The following is a 14,242-nucleotide window of genomic DNA, read 5'->3' on the forward strand; positions in this document are numbered from 1 at the left end:
CCTAATGAAAGAATCTGAAACCATTTAGCTTCTGAGTTGTGCCTGTTTTCTTTGTGTTTTGGCTGTCTTCTCTTTGATCCCCTAGATCTACCCTCCATCCTTCTCCACCCTTTTTCCTGCCTCAGAAGGCAATGTATATGGATCATCAATGGACTCCCCTATTCTTGGCTTCCAGTTGGGTTTAGTCAGGAAAGAGCCTTGGCAGAAGATAAAAAGGCAGGGAGGAGAGTATGCTCAGGTTATTTATTCTCCTCAGCTGGATTGCTGAGATATTGCCTTGAGCTATTTCTTTTGCTAAGCAAATGCCACTGCTCTTCTCCAGAAGGTTTCCTCTATAAGAGTCTTAAGAATTGGGAAACACCCCTCCCTCCCCTTTTCTCCTCAGCCTTAGTCATGGTGGCTGCTCCACTGCTATTAACCCCAGGTTACCGCAATATTCCTTGTCCTTCCCCACATTTTCACAGAGTCCCTTTGTAAATAAACCTTCTTTGAAATTTCCTAATTTGAATGAGCCATCTGTTCCTTGTTGGTACCCTGAATGAAACACATTGTTTTGGTTTTTCGTGTTTGTGATTTTCCATGTAGGTGTATGGAATGTTAACATTTTAAGATATGAGTGAAATGACCTTCCATGGCAGAAACACATCAGTGGCATGGGAGGAGTGGATTCTGGGTTCCCTGTCCCAGACCTTGATGGCATCATCCACCTCCCAGAAACCCTACCCACAGCCCTGTGCCTTTCTGCATGCCCCAAGCAGAAGCTGTTTGGGGAGTGGGTGGGTGGCAGGGCTGACCATGCAGAGGAGAGGCTAATTTGTGTGCATGACCCCTCCACCATCCAGGAAAGAACCAGTCAGGTGCACCGCCACAGCAGCAGTAGAATTCACATCCAGTGAATTGGCATCAACTAGAGACTCATGATTTCTAGAGCCAGAAAGTTTATTAGAGGCTCCAACCCTTCATTTCCCATGTGAGGAAACAAGCCCAGTTCTGTCAAGCCATTGAGCTAAGATGTTTCAGAGAACCTGGCCAGGAACTCTGCTTCTTCACTTCCAGTCCAGTGACTTCCAGGAAAAGGCAGCTGCTCCTTAAAATTTAAGGAGTTTTTAAACATTTAAGACATTTTATTTGCTTAATGCAGAAGTTGTATCAGCTTGCTTCCAACTTAAATTCCACTAAAACTCATCAAATAATTTTTTTACATATGCCTGTTATACATGCACATGTGTGTACATACATGCACGTATGTCTATCTGTATATATGTGCATACATATTCTATATGTGCGTATATTTTCTTTTCAGCCTTATTCTTGGTTCTCATTAGTTTGGCTTGCTTACTCTAGCCCTGGGCATGTGCTTCTTTTCATGGTTGGTTTAGCATTAACATTTGGGAATTGTGACAGGCTCTTTCAAACTATGAGGAGAGAGCTGGGTACTCGATAGAAAAATAACCTATCAAATCACATTTTTCCTGATGTGAGTTAACTCACACAAAAAAAGTAAAAAGACTCATTTCTTAAATTTGCTATCTGAGGGTGAAAAGGAACTTCAAGCAATGCCAGAACATTGAAATTCAGGCAAAATAGGGACGGTTGGGTTTAACAAAGCCTTGTCATCCGTACTTTGACTTTTTATTCAAATTCTGTATGGAGTGATTTTTATAAATTTTAAATGTCATTTTGTCACTTGAGAATGTCAAAAGCAAACATTTTCCATTTTGTTATAATTTTCCTATTTGGACAAAATCAAGCTTAAAAGGCCAGACTGAGTCTACAAAAGCGTATTATACGTCACAACTGAGGTCTTCAGCTCAATTCAAATCCAGTGGCCTCGGGATCCAACCCTCAGGAGTCAAGGAGTCATTTCCTCATTGGTGACCTGGAAGACACAGCACTGCCACCCGCACGAAGGAGTTGGCTGGCTCTCGCTTCAAGCGACAGAAATAGCTCTTAAGAAAAAAAGGCAGGAGGCGAACATACTGGAAGAATGGGAGGCTCTGGGAGCAGGGGGCCACTGAAGTAGTCAACTTGAAGGATGGGAACTCAGGCGGCTGGTGAAGTCCACAAAGCAGAAGGCATCAGGAGCGCCTCTCAACAGAAACTGTCTAGCAGGCTGCCACGGCCATTTGTTGCCTTCATGTTTCCTACCACCCCCCCACCCCCCCTGCTTTGTTATATGATGTTAGCTTTATTTCAAGAAATTCTAATTGACTCAGACCAAGGCCACATGCATGCTTAAGGCTCTGCCTTCAGGGACAGGGAAATTCTCATACCTTCTCTCAGCAATAGAGAACTTCCCCTGAATAGGCAGGGTGGTTGGGTGCTGAATGGCCAAAAAAAAAACCCTCAAAACATTAGCTGAAATAACATCTACTCTATTTCCTAAGGAGCAACCACTAGGTTCAGGGTTTTCCACTGAAGGCACACGAGAGAAAATGGTCAGTCTGTCAGCTTTGCTATGCATCGGCCATGTCTCCATCAACAGATCATTTCACCATTTCACTGGGCTGATCCCAGGTTTGTCCTCTGTAGATGGAACTGACACACAGCGCCCACTTCTGGGTTGGTGAGAGGATTAAACGAGGTAATGCCTATCTGTTCTTGGCATAGGGTTTAGTCTCATCCTTGTAGCTCTTTCCATTAACATGAGTTTCCGAAGTGGGGTAGATCCCAAGCTCTGAATCTCCTAAAGTAGCCTTTCCCTGAATCACATGACCACTTCCTAGACTTGTCAGTTAAAAATGTCAGAGTTGTTACGCTGTGTAAACATGGTCACGGACAGCACCCATGAACACTGGAAGCAGCTTAGCTCCTGTTCATTTGCTCCCTTGCTGTGCTACCCAGATCACTCCCCAGTGGATGACCTAGGCCTGACCTTACCACAGTTATGGTCCAGAATCGGTAGTACATGTTTGGCTGCACTGATCTGCAACGGAAAGTTGAAATGTAATCAGTGCATATAACGGAATTTTTTACCGGCCCTTCATTTCTAGAAAAGTTCTTATCTTTGGGTTGAATATTAGTATCGGTTTGAGGACTGCTACAGGATGGTTTGGTTATTCTCTGCTGTTGTGATATGTGCAGGGAGGAAAGCTCAAGTGTCTGACTGAATGAGATGTGTGACTATGGCACCAGAAGAAGGAGAACATCAGGTACCTGGGTAGCTCAGTCAGTTAAGCATCTGGTGCTTGATCTTGGCTTAGATCATGATCTCACAGTTTGTGAGATTGAGCCCCACGTTGAGCTCTTTGCTGACAGCACAGAGCCTGCTTGGGATTCTCTCTCTCCCCCTCTCTCTGTCCTTCCCGTGCTTCCATGCATCGTCTCTTTCTCTCTCAAAGTAAATAAATGAATATTTTAAAAATGCCTTCAGAACTTAAAAGAAGAAGAGGAAGAAGAAGAAGAAGAATATCAAAAAATCACCCACAACAGGGTGTGCTCAGTAAGCTAGTGAGTGAAGGGCAGAGGCCACAAGTCAAGACATCAGTTTATAACAATACCCCGAGCTTTTATCAATGTTTCCAGGATGATTTCCAGCAGCTTATTCCTGTTGATAAACACTGGCATCTTGGTTCATATAAAGAAAATAAAACCAAAAAAAAAAAAAAAGCAAACCTGACCTTGATGTGCATTTTTCCTACTTCCCTCCCAGAGCAGCCGTTGTTGGGCTGGGATCTCAAGGCCTTATTCAGTGTGGAGAATGGCTTTGGCAGAGACATCAAGGTGCCCAGCTGACTTAGGAGAGAACGTGATGCTTGATCTCCGGATCATGAGTTCAAGCCCTGTGTTGGGTGTAGAGATTACTTAAACAAACAAACATTATACAATAAATAAAAAATAAATTTAAAAGTTAAAAAAAAAATTGATCCAGAGACAGCATCCAGGACAAAGCTGTGACTGAAAGCCAACTGAACTGTCCAGAAGCATCAGTCTGAAGTGGATGTTAAAGGCAGGTCCAGGTACAAAGCTACAGGACACAAAGCAGATCCAAAGCATGAGCAAAGGTTGTAATGGGGACAGGAGGTAGCTTCTGGAAGGACCTCCTGAGCCATCAGAGCACAGCAACAAAGAGGTTTTATGGAATGCTTAACATGGGGCTGGAAGACACCTGCTGTCTCAGAGACAGAGGGTCTCACTCTAAAGAGTCTCTCTCTGCCCAGCAATTTGTCTTTCTCACAGCTAAACTTGAAAACCTACTTACTTGAAAGCCAAACTAAAAACAAAAGCACAGGGGTACCTGGATGGCTTAGTTGGTTGAGCATCCAGCTTCAGCTTAGGTCATGAACTTGTGGTTCATGGATTTGAGCCCCGCATCAGGCTCTGTGCTGACACCTTGGAGACTGGAGCCTGCTTGGGATTCTGTGTCTCCCTCTCTCCCTGGCCCTCCCCTGCTCATGCTCTGTCTCTCTCGCTCTCAAAAGTAAATAAACATTTAAAAAAAGATTTAAATGCTGATATTTAACAATGATTAAAACTTCCATCTTGGGCATCTGGGTGGCTCAGTTTTTTAAGCATCCAGCTTTGTCTCAGGTCATGATCCTATGGTTCGTGAGTCTGAGTTCCCCCATGGGCTCTGTGCTGACAGCTCAGAGCCTGGAGCCTGCTTCAGATTCTGTGCCTCCCTCTCTCTCTGCCCCTTCCCACCTAAACTCTGTCTCTCTGTCTCTCTCTCTCTCTCAAAAATGAATAAACATTAAAAAAAGTAAAAAATAATGAAAACATATGCATAATGTCGAGTGTTCTCTCATTATATTTGTTTCCAAAGGTTTCAGGTAGCATCTGGAATGTAAGGGCAGCATAAAGTCAGACTCCAATGGCACTCTTCAGGTGTCTGAGCTTGTCTTCTTCAGCTCCTTTGCACTGAAAATTCTATGACCTTCTTGCATTGGGTCAGGCCAGGCTCACCTGAACTGCAGTTGCCATGAAGTCTGGCTTTAACTCTTAAAAACCCAGGGATTCTTCAGTGGCAAGAGGCATCTAAATCTGTGGAAGCTTTATCAAATAGACTTTCCCACCACTATGCACAGTGGAGAATTGCAGTGGACGTTAGGCACTCCTTGAGGGGACAGCATCTTATCCTGTGGGCACTTGGGGCATAAAAATGGATGCAGGCATGGCCTTCACCAGTTACATTCCTGACTTCATGGTTCCTTGACCTTATCTACCCTCCAGTCACATGCCCAAATGGAACACTTACACATCTGCTGACCCTGAGACCTTGGTGAGCTTCACACACTTATGTGTGTATATACTCAGGCATCTGGTGTTTAAAACTGACCACAATCTGCCATCTTGCATTTTCTTCTTTTCCCTTTTTATGCATATTTGTTATGCAGCCACCATATTTATTTCACTTACAACACAGATAAACAAAGATTCTATCAGTTTGAAAAATTTTTCCCCTCTACAATTACACATTTTGGAAGAGGATAAACAATAAGGGATTATTTCAAGTTGAACTGCCCAAAGGGTAAGACCTGGATGTGTTAAAACAGCATGAGGCGTCTGTCTCTGTCTCTCAGGAGGCTGGTTCTGGTACTGAAAGGCAGCCAGCTGGATTTATGTCCCATCTCCACTACAGACCGGCTTCTACAAGTTACAAAACCTCTCAAGGCCTCAGTTTCTGCCTCTATACAATGGAGACAACGACAGTGTCTATTGATGAGTGTAGGAAAGATTAAAGGTGTCTGTGTCTGTAAACACTCAGAAGGGGGTATGGCATAGAGTAAGTACTGGCTGTGGGGGTGGTAATAGTGATTTTGCTCCATTTGGCACAAGAACTTTTCTGTGTTCCAGGATCCATGAGTTACAAAATCAAACAGGCGTGGGATAAAAGGAATGTTTTCCCTAACACCAAGAAGGACCTCATGATGCTTTTTTAGCTTGAAGACCTGTCCTGCCAGCGGACCAGTGCATGCCAGAGAGTTTAAAACAAATACTGACAGTTCTTAGGGCTCTGCATAGTGACTATTGAACAACACTCTGAACTTCTTAGGGACAGTGTTGAGTATTAGCGCCTCTTCCTCACTTACGTGCTGACATCTTTCCTGAGATGTTGAGCCCCCTTACTGAACAGACTGGCAAGTAATCACCAAGGATTCTTTCAGGAACCTGTGTTTATTAATGCACCTTCAGCTCCAGTTCAGAATGTTTTTAATCTTGTAAATCAGTAACCAACCAAGGTGATTGCTGCTGATTTTAAATACTTCATGTTGTTTTTAATGGGTTTTACAGAGCTGGGATCTGATGAGCATACATGTAATAAAAACACATCCTACTATCATTTTTTTTTTCTTAAACACATTTTCCTTGTACGATTTGGCAAAAAGACAGATACTTATAGAGTAAGTTCTTTTGCTGTTTATATTTCTCCTGGCAGAGCTCCAAAGAGCATTTAGCAGTGTATTAATCAGCCAGAATGTGAGCTCAACAGACCACTGCATTTTCCTACCGCACCCGAGAACCCGGTTGAATACTCAGCACTCTCCTTAAGCCAGGAATGTATTTTCAATGTATATTGGATTCACGGATTGCATATTATCACTTTCCTTTCCTGGTGAAGGTGGGGATTGCTAGCAGGATCTCTGAATCCTAGGAATGTGGCAAGCAGGACCATTTTGCCCCTCTAGAAGTTAGGAGAAAAAATGGTGAGTTCTCTCTCACTCATACTACATCTCAGAAATGTCCGCCAGAATTACCAATAGATTTGTAAGATGAGTATAGCAATGAAAATGGTACGGTGTGATTAGTTATCTTGTCATTGGTGATGGATTTTAACAGAGGTGGCTGGGGCAAGCTAGATTTGAATGAAACGGAGCCTTTTTTTTTTCCTAAAGTAAAAACGGAATAAAAGGATAAAATGGATTTTGGATATTCTTGTACCAGAAAATCCAAAAAGTCAATTTATCTTCCTTTATTAGATTCGATGCAGATCTAGGAAATATCATAAATTTAAAGTAATCTAGCAGTTTTTCTCACTGTGACGATGCCGTGGTTTTAGGTCTTCCGAGGAAAAGCTGCCTCTTGCCTTGCCCATTCTTCTTAGAGCCTCTTTATGTAATAAGCTGAACGTGTGAGTTGCCAGATCTCAATTACACAAAAGGAAGGGAATGCTGATCTCAGAGGCTCTGGGAGCCAAAGCAATTGCTTCAAGGAATATGAAGTCAACTGCTTTGCCTTCACGAGGGCACTTATCTAGCACACAGTATGGTGTGCCCGGCTCTGGCAGGCATAATTCTAGAAGGACTATCCACCTTCTGACGGTCTTGAGATATCAGCAAAATTAAATCTCTGAACATGAGCATTTTTTTTAATTGGCATCACTGCCTCTTGCTTGCAAAGTGTGTGTGTGTGTGTGTGTGTGTGTGTGTGTTTTAAGGGCATTTGCATGCAAAACAAAGCTATGCAGTGAAAACCTGGTTGGTTTACAAACTGCCCCTAAACTAACTTCTGAGCATAATATTACCTTAAAGGGATGTCTTGCATACAAGAAACCCTCATATATTTGTATATTTTCTCTGACTTTGTTTTATTCTCAGAAATCTGAGGAGTTTATTCCCTGGAGCCTATTTATAATGATGCTTCAGGTTCAGCTGTGTATCCCCTTTGGCTTTCCTCCTGAAGCGGAGAAGCATTTGCACAGAGCACACCAGGTGTTACTTTCATATTCTCAGACATACTAGAATACATTAACACAAACACTAAATCAAAACATAGCAAAATTAATGATCATTGCCAGGGTATCTAGACCAAACTCCTTATTACTGCACAGGATCTGCATGCATTGTGTCCCTTCTCGTTGGCCACACGATTGGGTGATTTGATACTGATATTAATCGGTATTTTAAGTGTTAGTTGATGTTCACATAAATTATAGACCAAAATTCATCTCATTTAGCCAGCATCATGTCATCCATTTCCTTTGGCTTGTTAGATAATGACATATCCAAAGACTAGGTTCTTGGGGTTTTATTTTGCTGGCCTGGACCCAAAGAAAACTCATTCCTCTGGCCTGAGCCCCAATTTCATGCTTGGGAGCTAAAGCACATGACAACCGTTCGTCATTCCCATCTTTCTCTTTCTCTTTTTTTCCTACTATCTAGAAACCAATCCACCAAAGGAAACTAGCAAGAACACTTTTGTAAAACATTAAAGAAAGGGAAGTGTGTGGGTGTAGCTTTCCTAAAACTGCCAAACAGCTAAAGGACACAGGATTCGTGGGCACACCATAGACCTTGTTAGTGGTATCCACACTGCCAGGCTACGTACGTGTGCCATGCTCTTGGGATAGACTGCCACTGCACACAGCTAAAACAAAACCATTAATTACCTGCCACCTCTCTATTCTTCTGTAGCATTTAGCACTAATGAAAATGTTTCTATATAAAATATTATTTTTCTAATTATAGTTTCTGAGTTCAGACATGGTAACCAAGCAAAAGGGAATGCATACCTTTCTAAAAATCTATCCACTAGGAAAACAAAGTTACTCTAAAGGCACCTCGATTCATCAAGCATACAAACACTACAGAAGTGAATGTGACTGGTTGCCATGAAGAGAGGAATACAAATGGATCTCGCTAAGATTTCTCAGCAACTGTGTGTTTTCCCTTCCCCACACAGGAATGGCCAGTCTTCCTCTTACAAAGGTGATTCAGGTGTGAGGAAGATCCTGTTTATCCATTGGAAGAAGTACTGGGGAAGAATTTGACAAGATCCTTGGGAGACCACCTTTCCAGAACCCAGGTGTATCTGTCTGTCCAAAGTAAAGCCAAAGGACATCCTGAGAAAGTTCTTGAAATGACAGGAGCATGTATTGAATGATGAGTGACCAAAGGAGATAGGGAATTCCCAAAATAAAGCAGAGGAAGATTTACTTATCAACAGGGGAGGTAGATATTGCTAAAATTATTGAGTTACAACTTTGCCCTTTAGTTGACAGAGGAAGTTGGGGAGAGATCTCAGGAGCAGGTGGTAATTTCCCAAATGAGGATGGAGGAAACTCTGGGTGAAAAAATAACAAATGTTCTGGCCTCCCAGTCATTCAAGGACTTAGAAATCTTAGGTGATGTGCAATTTCATTGCCTGTCTCTAATTTCTGAAGTAAAAAGAGAAGGAAATGAAAATAATTAACCTATTTAAGCTGTCATGTGTACCTATCAGCTTGAGAAAATATTTGGATGGTCTGCATGGTAGGACAAAGGGAGTGCCAGGTCATTATATTATTCTGGGGTCAGTCTGTCACACTCAGTATACCTGCTGCCTTTATCTTCCCATTGTCTTTCTCTGTTCACAGTGTCCTGTGAGGCACGATCCTGCAAAGGAATTAATGACTGGTTTATTTTCTGGGCTCCCAGAATCTGGACAAAGTGAAGAAGAAGCTTACCACACACCTGTCTGCAACAGAAATTGCTACAGGTGTTTTGTTTCTACTCTGTTCTCAATGTGATTTATTTCAGTTCAAACCAAAAAGTGACTGGCATGCACTGTTGTGTGCTAAACCCTATGCAGGACACAGGTGATGCAGAGAGGGGTGGGACCAAATCCTGACCACAGGATGCTCAGAGGAGTTGGGACAGGAGACAGAGAAACCATTTTACAACAAGACTTGTTGAGATTTAGTGATTAGGAGGAAGAGGGGATCGGGAAAAGTGGACTCTAAGTGATTGAGGGGGTCATGGAAGGCTTCCCCTAGTACATCAGAGATGCATCTCAAAAAAAGGCAGTGAAGTTCGTTGGGAGAGCAGGATGGAGAATGCATTCCAGAGAAGAGAGCTGCAGGAAAGGCACTGAGGAGACGAAGATGTTCTAGAAGCTACAGATGATTTGATGTGGGTAGGCTTTTGTCTATGGGGATGAGGAGGGAAGAAGAGAACGGAGAGGAAGTCAGAGCCCAGATGGTGCCAGGGCTCATGTGGCAGATGAAGGAGCTTACACATATCTGTACATGAGGAGCCAGTAAAGGTCTGAAGGCCGGGAAGCTAGACAGCTCTGTAGTGGACAAATTGCAAATGAGGCAAAACTAAGGGCTTGAATAGATTTAAGTCCACCACAATACTCCGAGTGAGTGAGGAAGCAACCCTCAAAAGTCCTTCTGACCAAACTAGAATGGACTGAAGCAAATGCTTTGCTTTGTGACAGGCCGTGGTTTCTCTCGTGGGACAGCGGCATGGTTCTGCATATTCACACAGGCTACATAGGCAGGTAAGCCACACCTGACAATGTGGAAAGAATAAAAATGGGCTGCCTGTCTGGACTGCAAATGGTCCCAAAGGCAGATGATGGTATACTGTCCCCATTAATGGTACCTGCCACATTGTTCCACTGGTGGCCGCCCTGGAGGTGACCAAAGGCCTTCACAGACCTCCCACAGAGACTGGCATTTTAGCAGCTCAGGCACAGGACTCTTCATCCTGCCACAGCTCTGGCCAGAGTGAAATCTCGTCCTCAAAGGGCCCCTTCAGTAGGTGCGGTATTCTGAACACTGGCCAATTTAAATCTATAATTCAACTGAAAAGTGACAGTCATTAGAAATGTTCTCCTAGTGTGATTTTCAAAGGTTCAGAATCTCCTCACCCATCAGCCTCGCCACCAAAGTTAAGACCTAAAACAACATAAGAAAACATTCACTTTTCCTGATTGCTTAAATAATGTTGGTTTAATCTACTAGAATTTGGTGCCTCTCCTTGTCAAGATTTAGAGCTTTAGTCCACCAGCGTAACATGAATTATAGCAGGTTTCATCGGTCAGTAAGTTAACAAATATTTTTGGCATGCCTCCTGGATCATGATGCTTTCAGTTATGGAAAATTAAGACCCAATTAAAAGTGGCTTAAACAATTATGCAAATGAATTATCTCGCATAAAATGTCTTGCAGATGGGGAGGTTCCAAGGCTGGTTAATCAGTACAACTCAACATTGTTGTCAAGGCCCCAGAGTCTCTCTCCTTCCCACTCTGCCATCATTGGGGTGTAAGCTTACAGTCTTGAGTTGGCTACCCTCTTGATGTCAAGATGGCTATTACAAATCCAGAGATCACATCGCTCTTTCCTAGGAGCAAAGATACATGATGCAAAAGCATATAATATGCTCATTCCTAAAACAATAACTAGCAACAAGAATAAGAAAACCCAGGATTGACTTAGAATGATTATAATACACCCTTTGGGCCAGAGTGAGGGCCTAGTCTTTTCTGAAGCACCTGGTTACAAGATCACAGACAAAATCAGGCTTGTGTCAGCAAAGAAGCAAGAGCAGTGGCTGACAGAGTGGCAACTGACAGTATCTACCACTCCTCTATTCTAAGTACCAGAGATACCTCAGCACACAAGCCCCCACAATTCTCTGGCTCTCAAGAAGCTTGTCTTCTAGTTGAGGGATAAGAATTCTCGTGGCCAACTTAGAAGAAAATAGAGGAGCTTAGCCACAGGAGCAATCAGCCTCAAAAAATAAGCACTATGCTGCATGTGTCTCTCTGTTGGGTGAATTTTAGAATCATCAGGAATATATTAAGTATATTAAGTAAGAGTAGAGTTGACTTAGTAATTGTGAGAAACATTTTAGACATGAGAATGTAATGGGAAAATAGAATGAGAACAAATCAATCTCCATTTCACTTCTAAACATTTACTGCATGCAAAGCGTTGTGCACAACTCAGAAAAAGGTTTAAGATATAAACTTCGGCTCTGAGAATGTCAGTGTAGTTGGGCGATGATGTATTTGTGATGGGTATGAAGTACAATAGAAGTTCCAAAGAGGACTAAAGATAATGGGCTTGTCACTGAAATAAATCTTGTCAGTTTTGTATTTTGAAATTAACACAGGAGAAAAAATGTAAAAAGAGTAATTTTTTAAACTGTATAAGTTGAGGAGTAGCTAAGAAGGAAGGTAACAAAACTGGAGAGACAAAGTGTAAGAGCATAAACTTGAAAGTAATCCCAATGCATGTTATTGACTAAGATATTTAGGAAAATTAGTTATGTGAGAAAATGTTCTACATATCTCAAGTAAGATCCCACTCAGAAGCAACGATTGGATAGATAATACTGATGGTGATAATAATAGTAACTAATGTATAGCACTTCCATATACCAAGCCCTGTGCTAAGCACCTTACGGATTAGCCCGCTTACTCATTACATCAGCCCTGAGAAGAAGTGCTACTTTATCCTTATTTTAAGATGAGGGGAATTCTGGAGTAGGGAGGGCAAGTCATTTGCTCAGGGTCACACTGGTAAGTAGCCAGTAAGTGACAGAGTCACGATTTCAACTACTGTGATTTCAACTACTGTGTGACAGGGGAAATAATTCCTGAAAGAGTATGATAAGTAGAAGGAAAATAAAGCATACCTGGGAGAGTTTGTTCTCAAGATGCAGAAGTCAGAGTGAATTTGAAGTGCTATGCTTTGCGACTCTGGCCATCTAGGTACAAGCTGTTTAGAAAGATGGCATGCTCCCAGAGGGGTCCCACTACCGCAGGGACAATGGACAATCCTACAGAGGATCTGGGAGGCTAAGAGACTAACAGGTGGTCCTGCTTGTGCTGGGGGAAGGCCCTGGGGGGAGGGTGAAAAGAACAGGCACTTCCGAATAGACCATCAGGCGTCAGAGGTGGTGCACCCAGTTCGCTCTTACAGAGGATCACAGAATAAAAAGCCAAATTCGTTATCACAGAAACCCGCCATGCAGACAGCTTCCAGAACAGTCTAACACAGTCAGGAGGGCATGTTGGAGGGTGTCCCGGAAGCTTGCGCCAGAGGCTTAGCCTTCTTCATCTTGCAGTTTTGCCCTCCATTTGGTTGCGACAGGCTTACTTTTTGGCATCTCTGTTGCCATTTCCTGTAGTTATCATCTTGTCCTCTACTGCAGAAAATGACCCCACTGAGCCCTTCCAAAGCTCCTCAACAGCTATTTTGTGACTGCAAGTTGGGGCACATTGCCAATATACAGATTCTGAAAAACACAAAAAAGAACTTAAAATTGCCAGCCCGATATAGGTCCTTTGGCCTAATTCACTTAGAGACAGGCTTGCATAGTGACAAAAACCACTGGCTTTAGTGTTTCAGTAGTCCTAGGGCATCAATGCTCAAGGTGATTTCAGACAAATTACACAATTACATAGACTTTGAATACCTCCATTTCATCAGCTTTAGAATGGCAATAAAATGCTCTGACTCCTGCAAAGGGTCATGAAAGTACTATAAGAACCCAGTAAAATATGCACGAAAGCCACTTGAAAGAGACAAACTGCTGCATAGGGGCAGAGGGTTCCTTTGCTCCTGTTACTACAACAGTGGTGTAAGGAAACACACATGCCTGCAACTAAGGAGCCAAGCTCTGCCCCATCCGCCTACCTTTGTGTCACACACAAACAACTAAGGATCGAACATGTATCAGTCAGCTCAGGCTGCGGGAAGACACCTAAGACTGGGCAGCTTAAACAACACAAACGTACTCTCCCACAAGGTGGAAGTCCAAGATCAAGGTTGCCAGCACTATTGGTGTCTGGTGAGTCCTCTCCTCTTGGCTTGTCGATGGCTGCCTTCTTGGTGTGTCCTCAGGTGGCTTTCATCTGTGTCAGAACAAGGAGAGAAAGAGAGTTCTCTGATGTCTCTACCTCTTATAGGAACACTTGTCCTTTCAGCTTAAAGTCCCATTCTAAGATCTTATTTGGCCTTAATTAGTTTATTGATCACCCTGTCTTCAAATACACTCACATTAGAGGTTAGGGCTTCAGCATATGATTTGTAGGGAACCCAATTCAATTAATAACAAACACCCAGAGAGAAGATCAGGGTTGTTGAATCTGTTCAAGTCTTTTTAAGGCAGAAGATCTCTGCCCTGCACAGTGGGAAGTTACCTGTAACACACTATCCTAGCCAAGCCCCTGTTGGGAAGCTATTTTGGCTATGGAGGACTGGTGACCATTTCAGTATCTATTAACATAAATTAATATGTAGGAGGATGTCATGCTTTTAGATGGAAAGAGGAGGGTTTTGTTAATGTCATTTTATTTGATCTGTACAGGACTATCTGAGAACAAGGCAGAATAACCTCTGCCCCTTTATGGTTGGCTTTTGTCCTATGTAGGGAAAGATTAAATACATGAGTTGAAGGAGGGCTCAGTGCCCATCACTCCTGGTACTTCATAGATCAGAAATGTGGGCATCCTTGGGGCGCCTGGGTGGCGCAGTCGGTTGAGCCTCCGACTTCAGCCAGGTCACGATCTCGCGGTCCGTGAGTT

The sequence above is a fragment of the Prionailurus bengalensis genome, chromosome B4 (genome assembly GCF_016509475.1).
Source record: "Prionailurus bengalensis isolate Pbe53 chromosome B4, Fcat_Pben_1.1_paternal_pri, whole genome shotgun sequence".
Classification (NCBI taxonomy): Eukaryota; Metazoa; Chordata; class Mammalia; order Carnivora; family Felidae; genus Prionailurus; species Prionailurus bengalensis.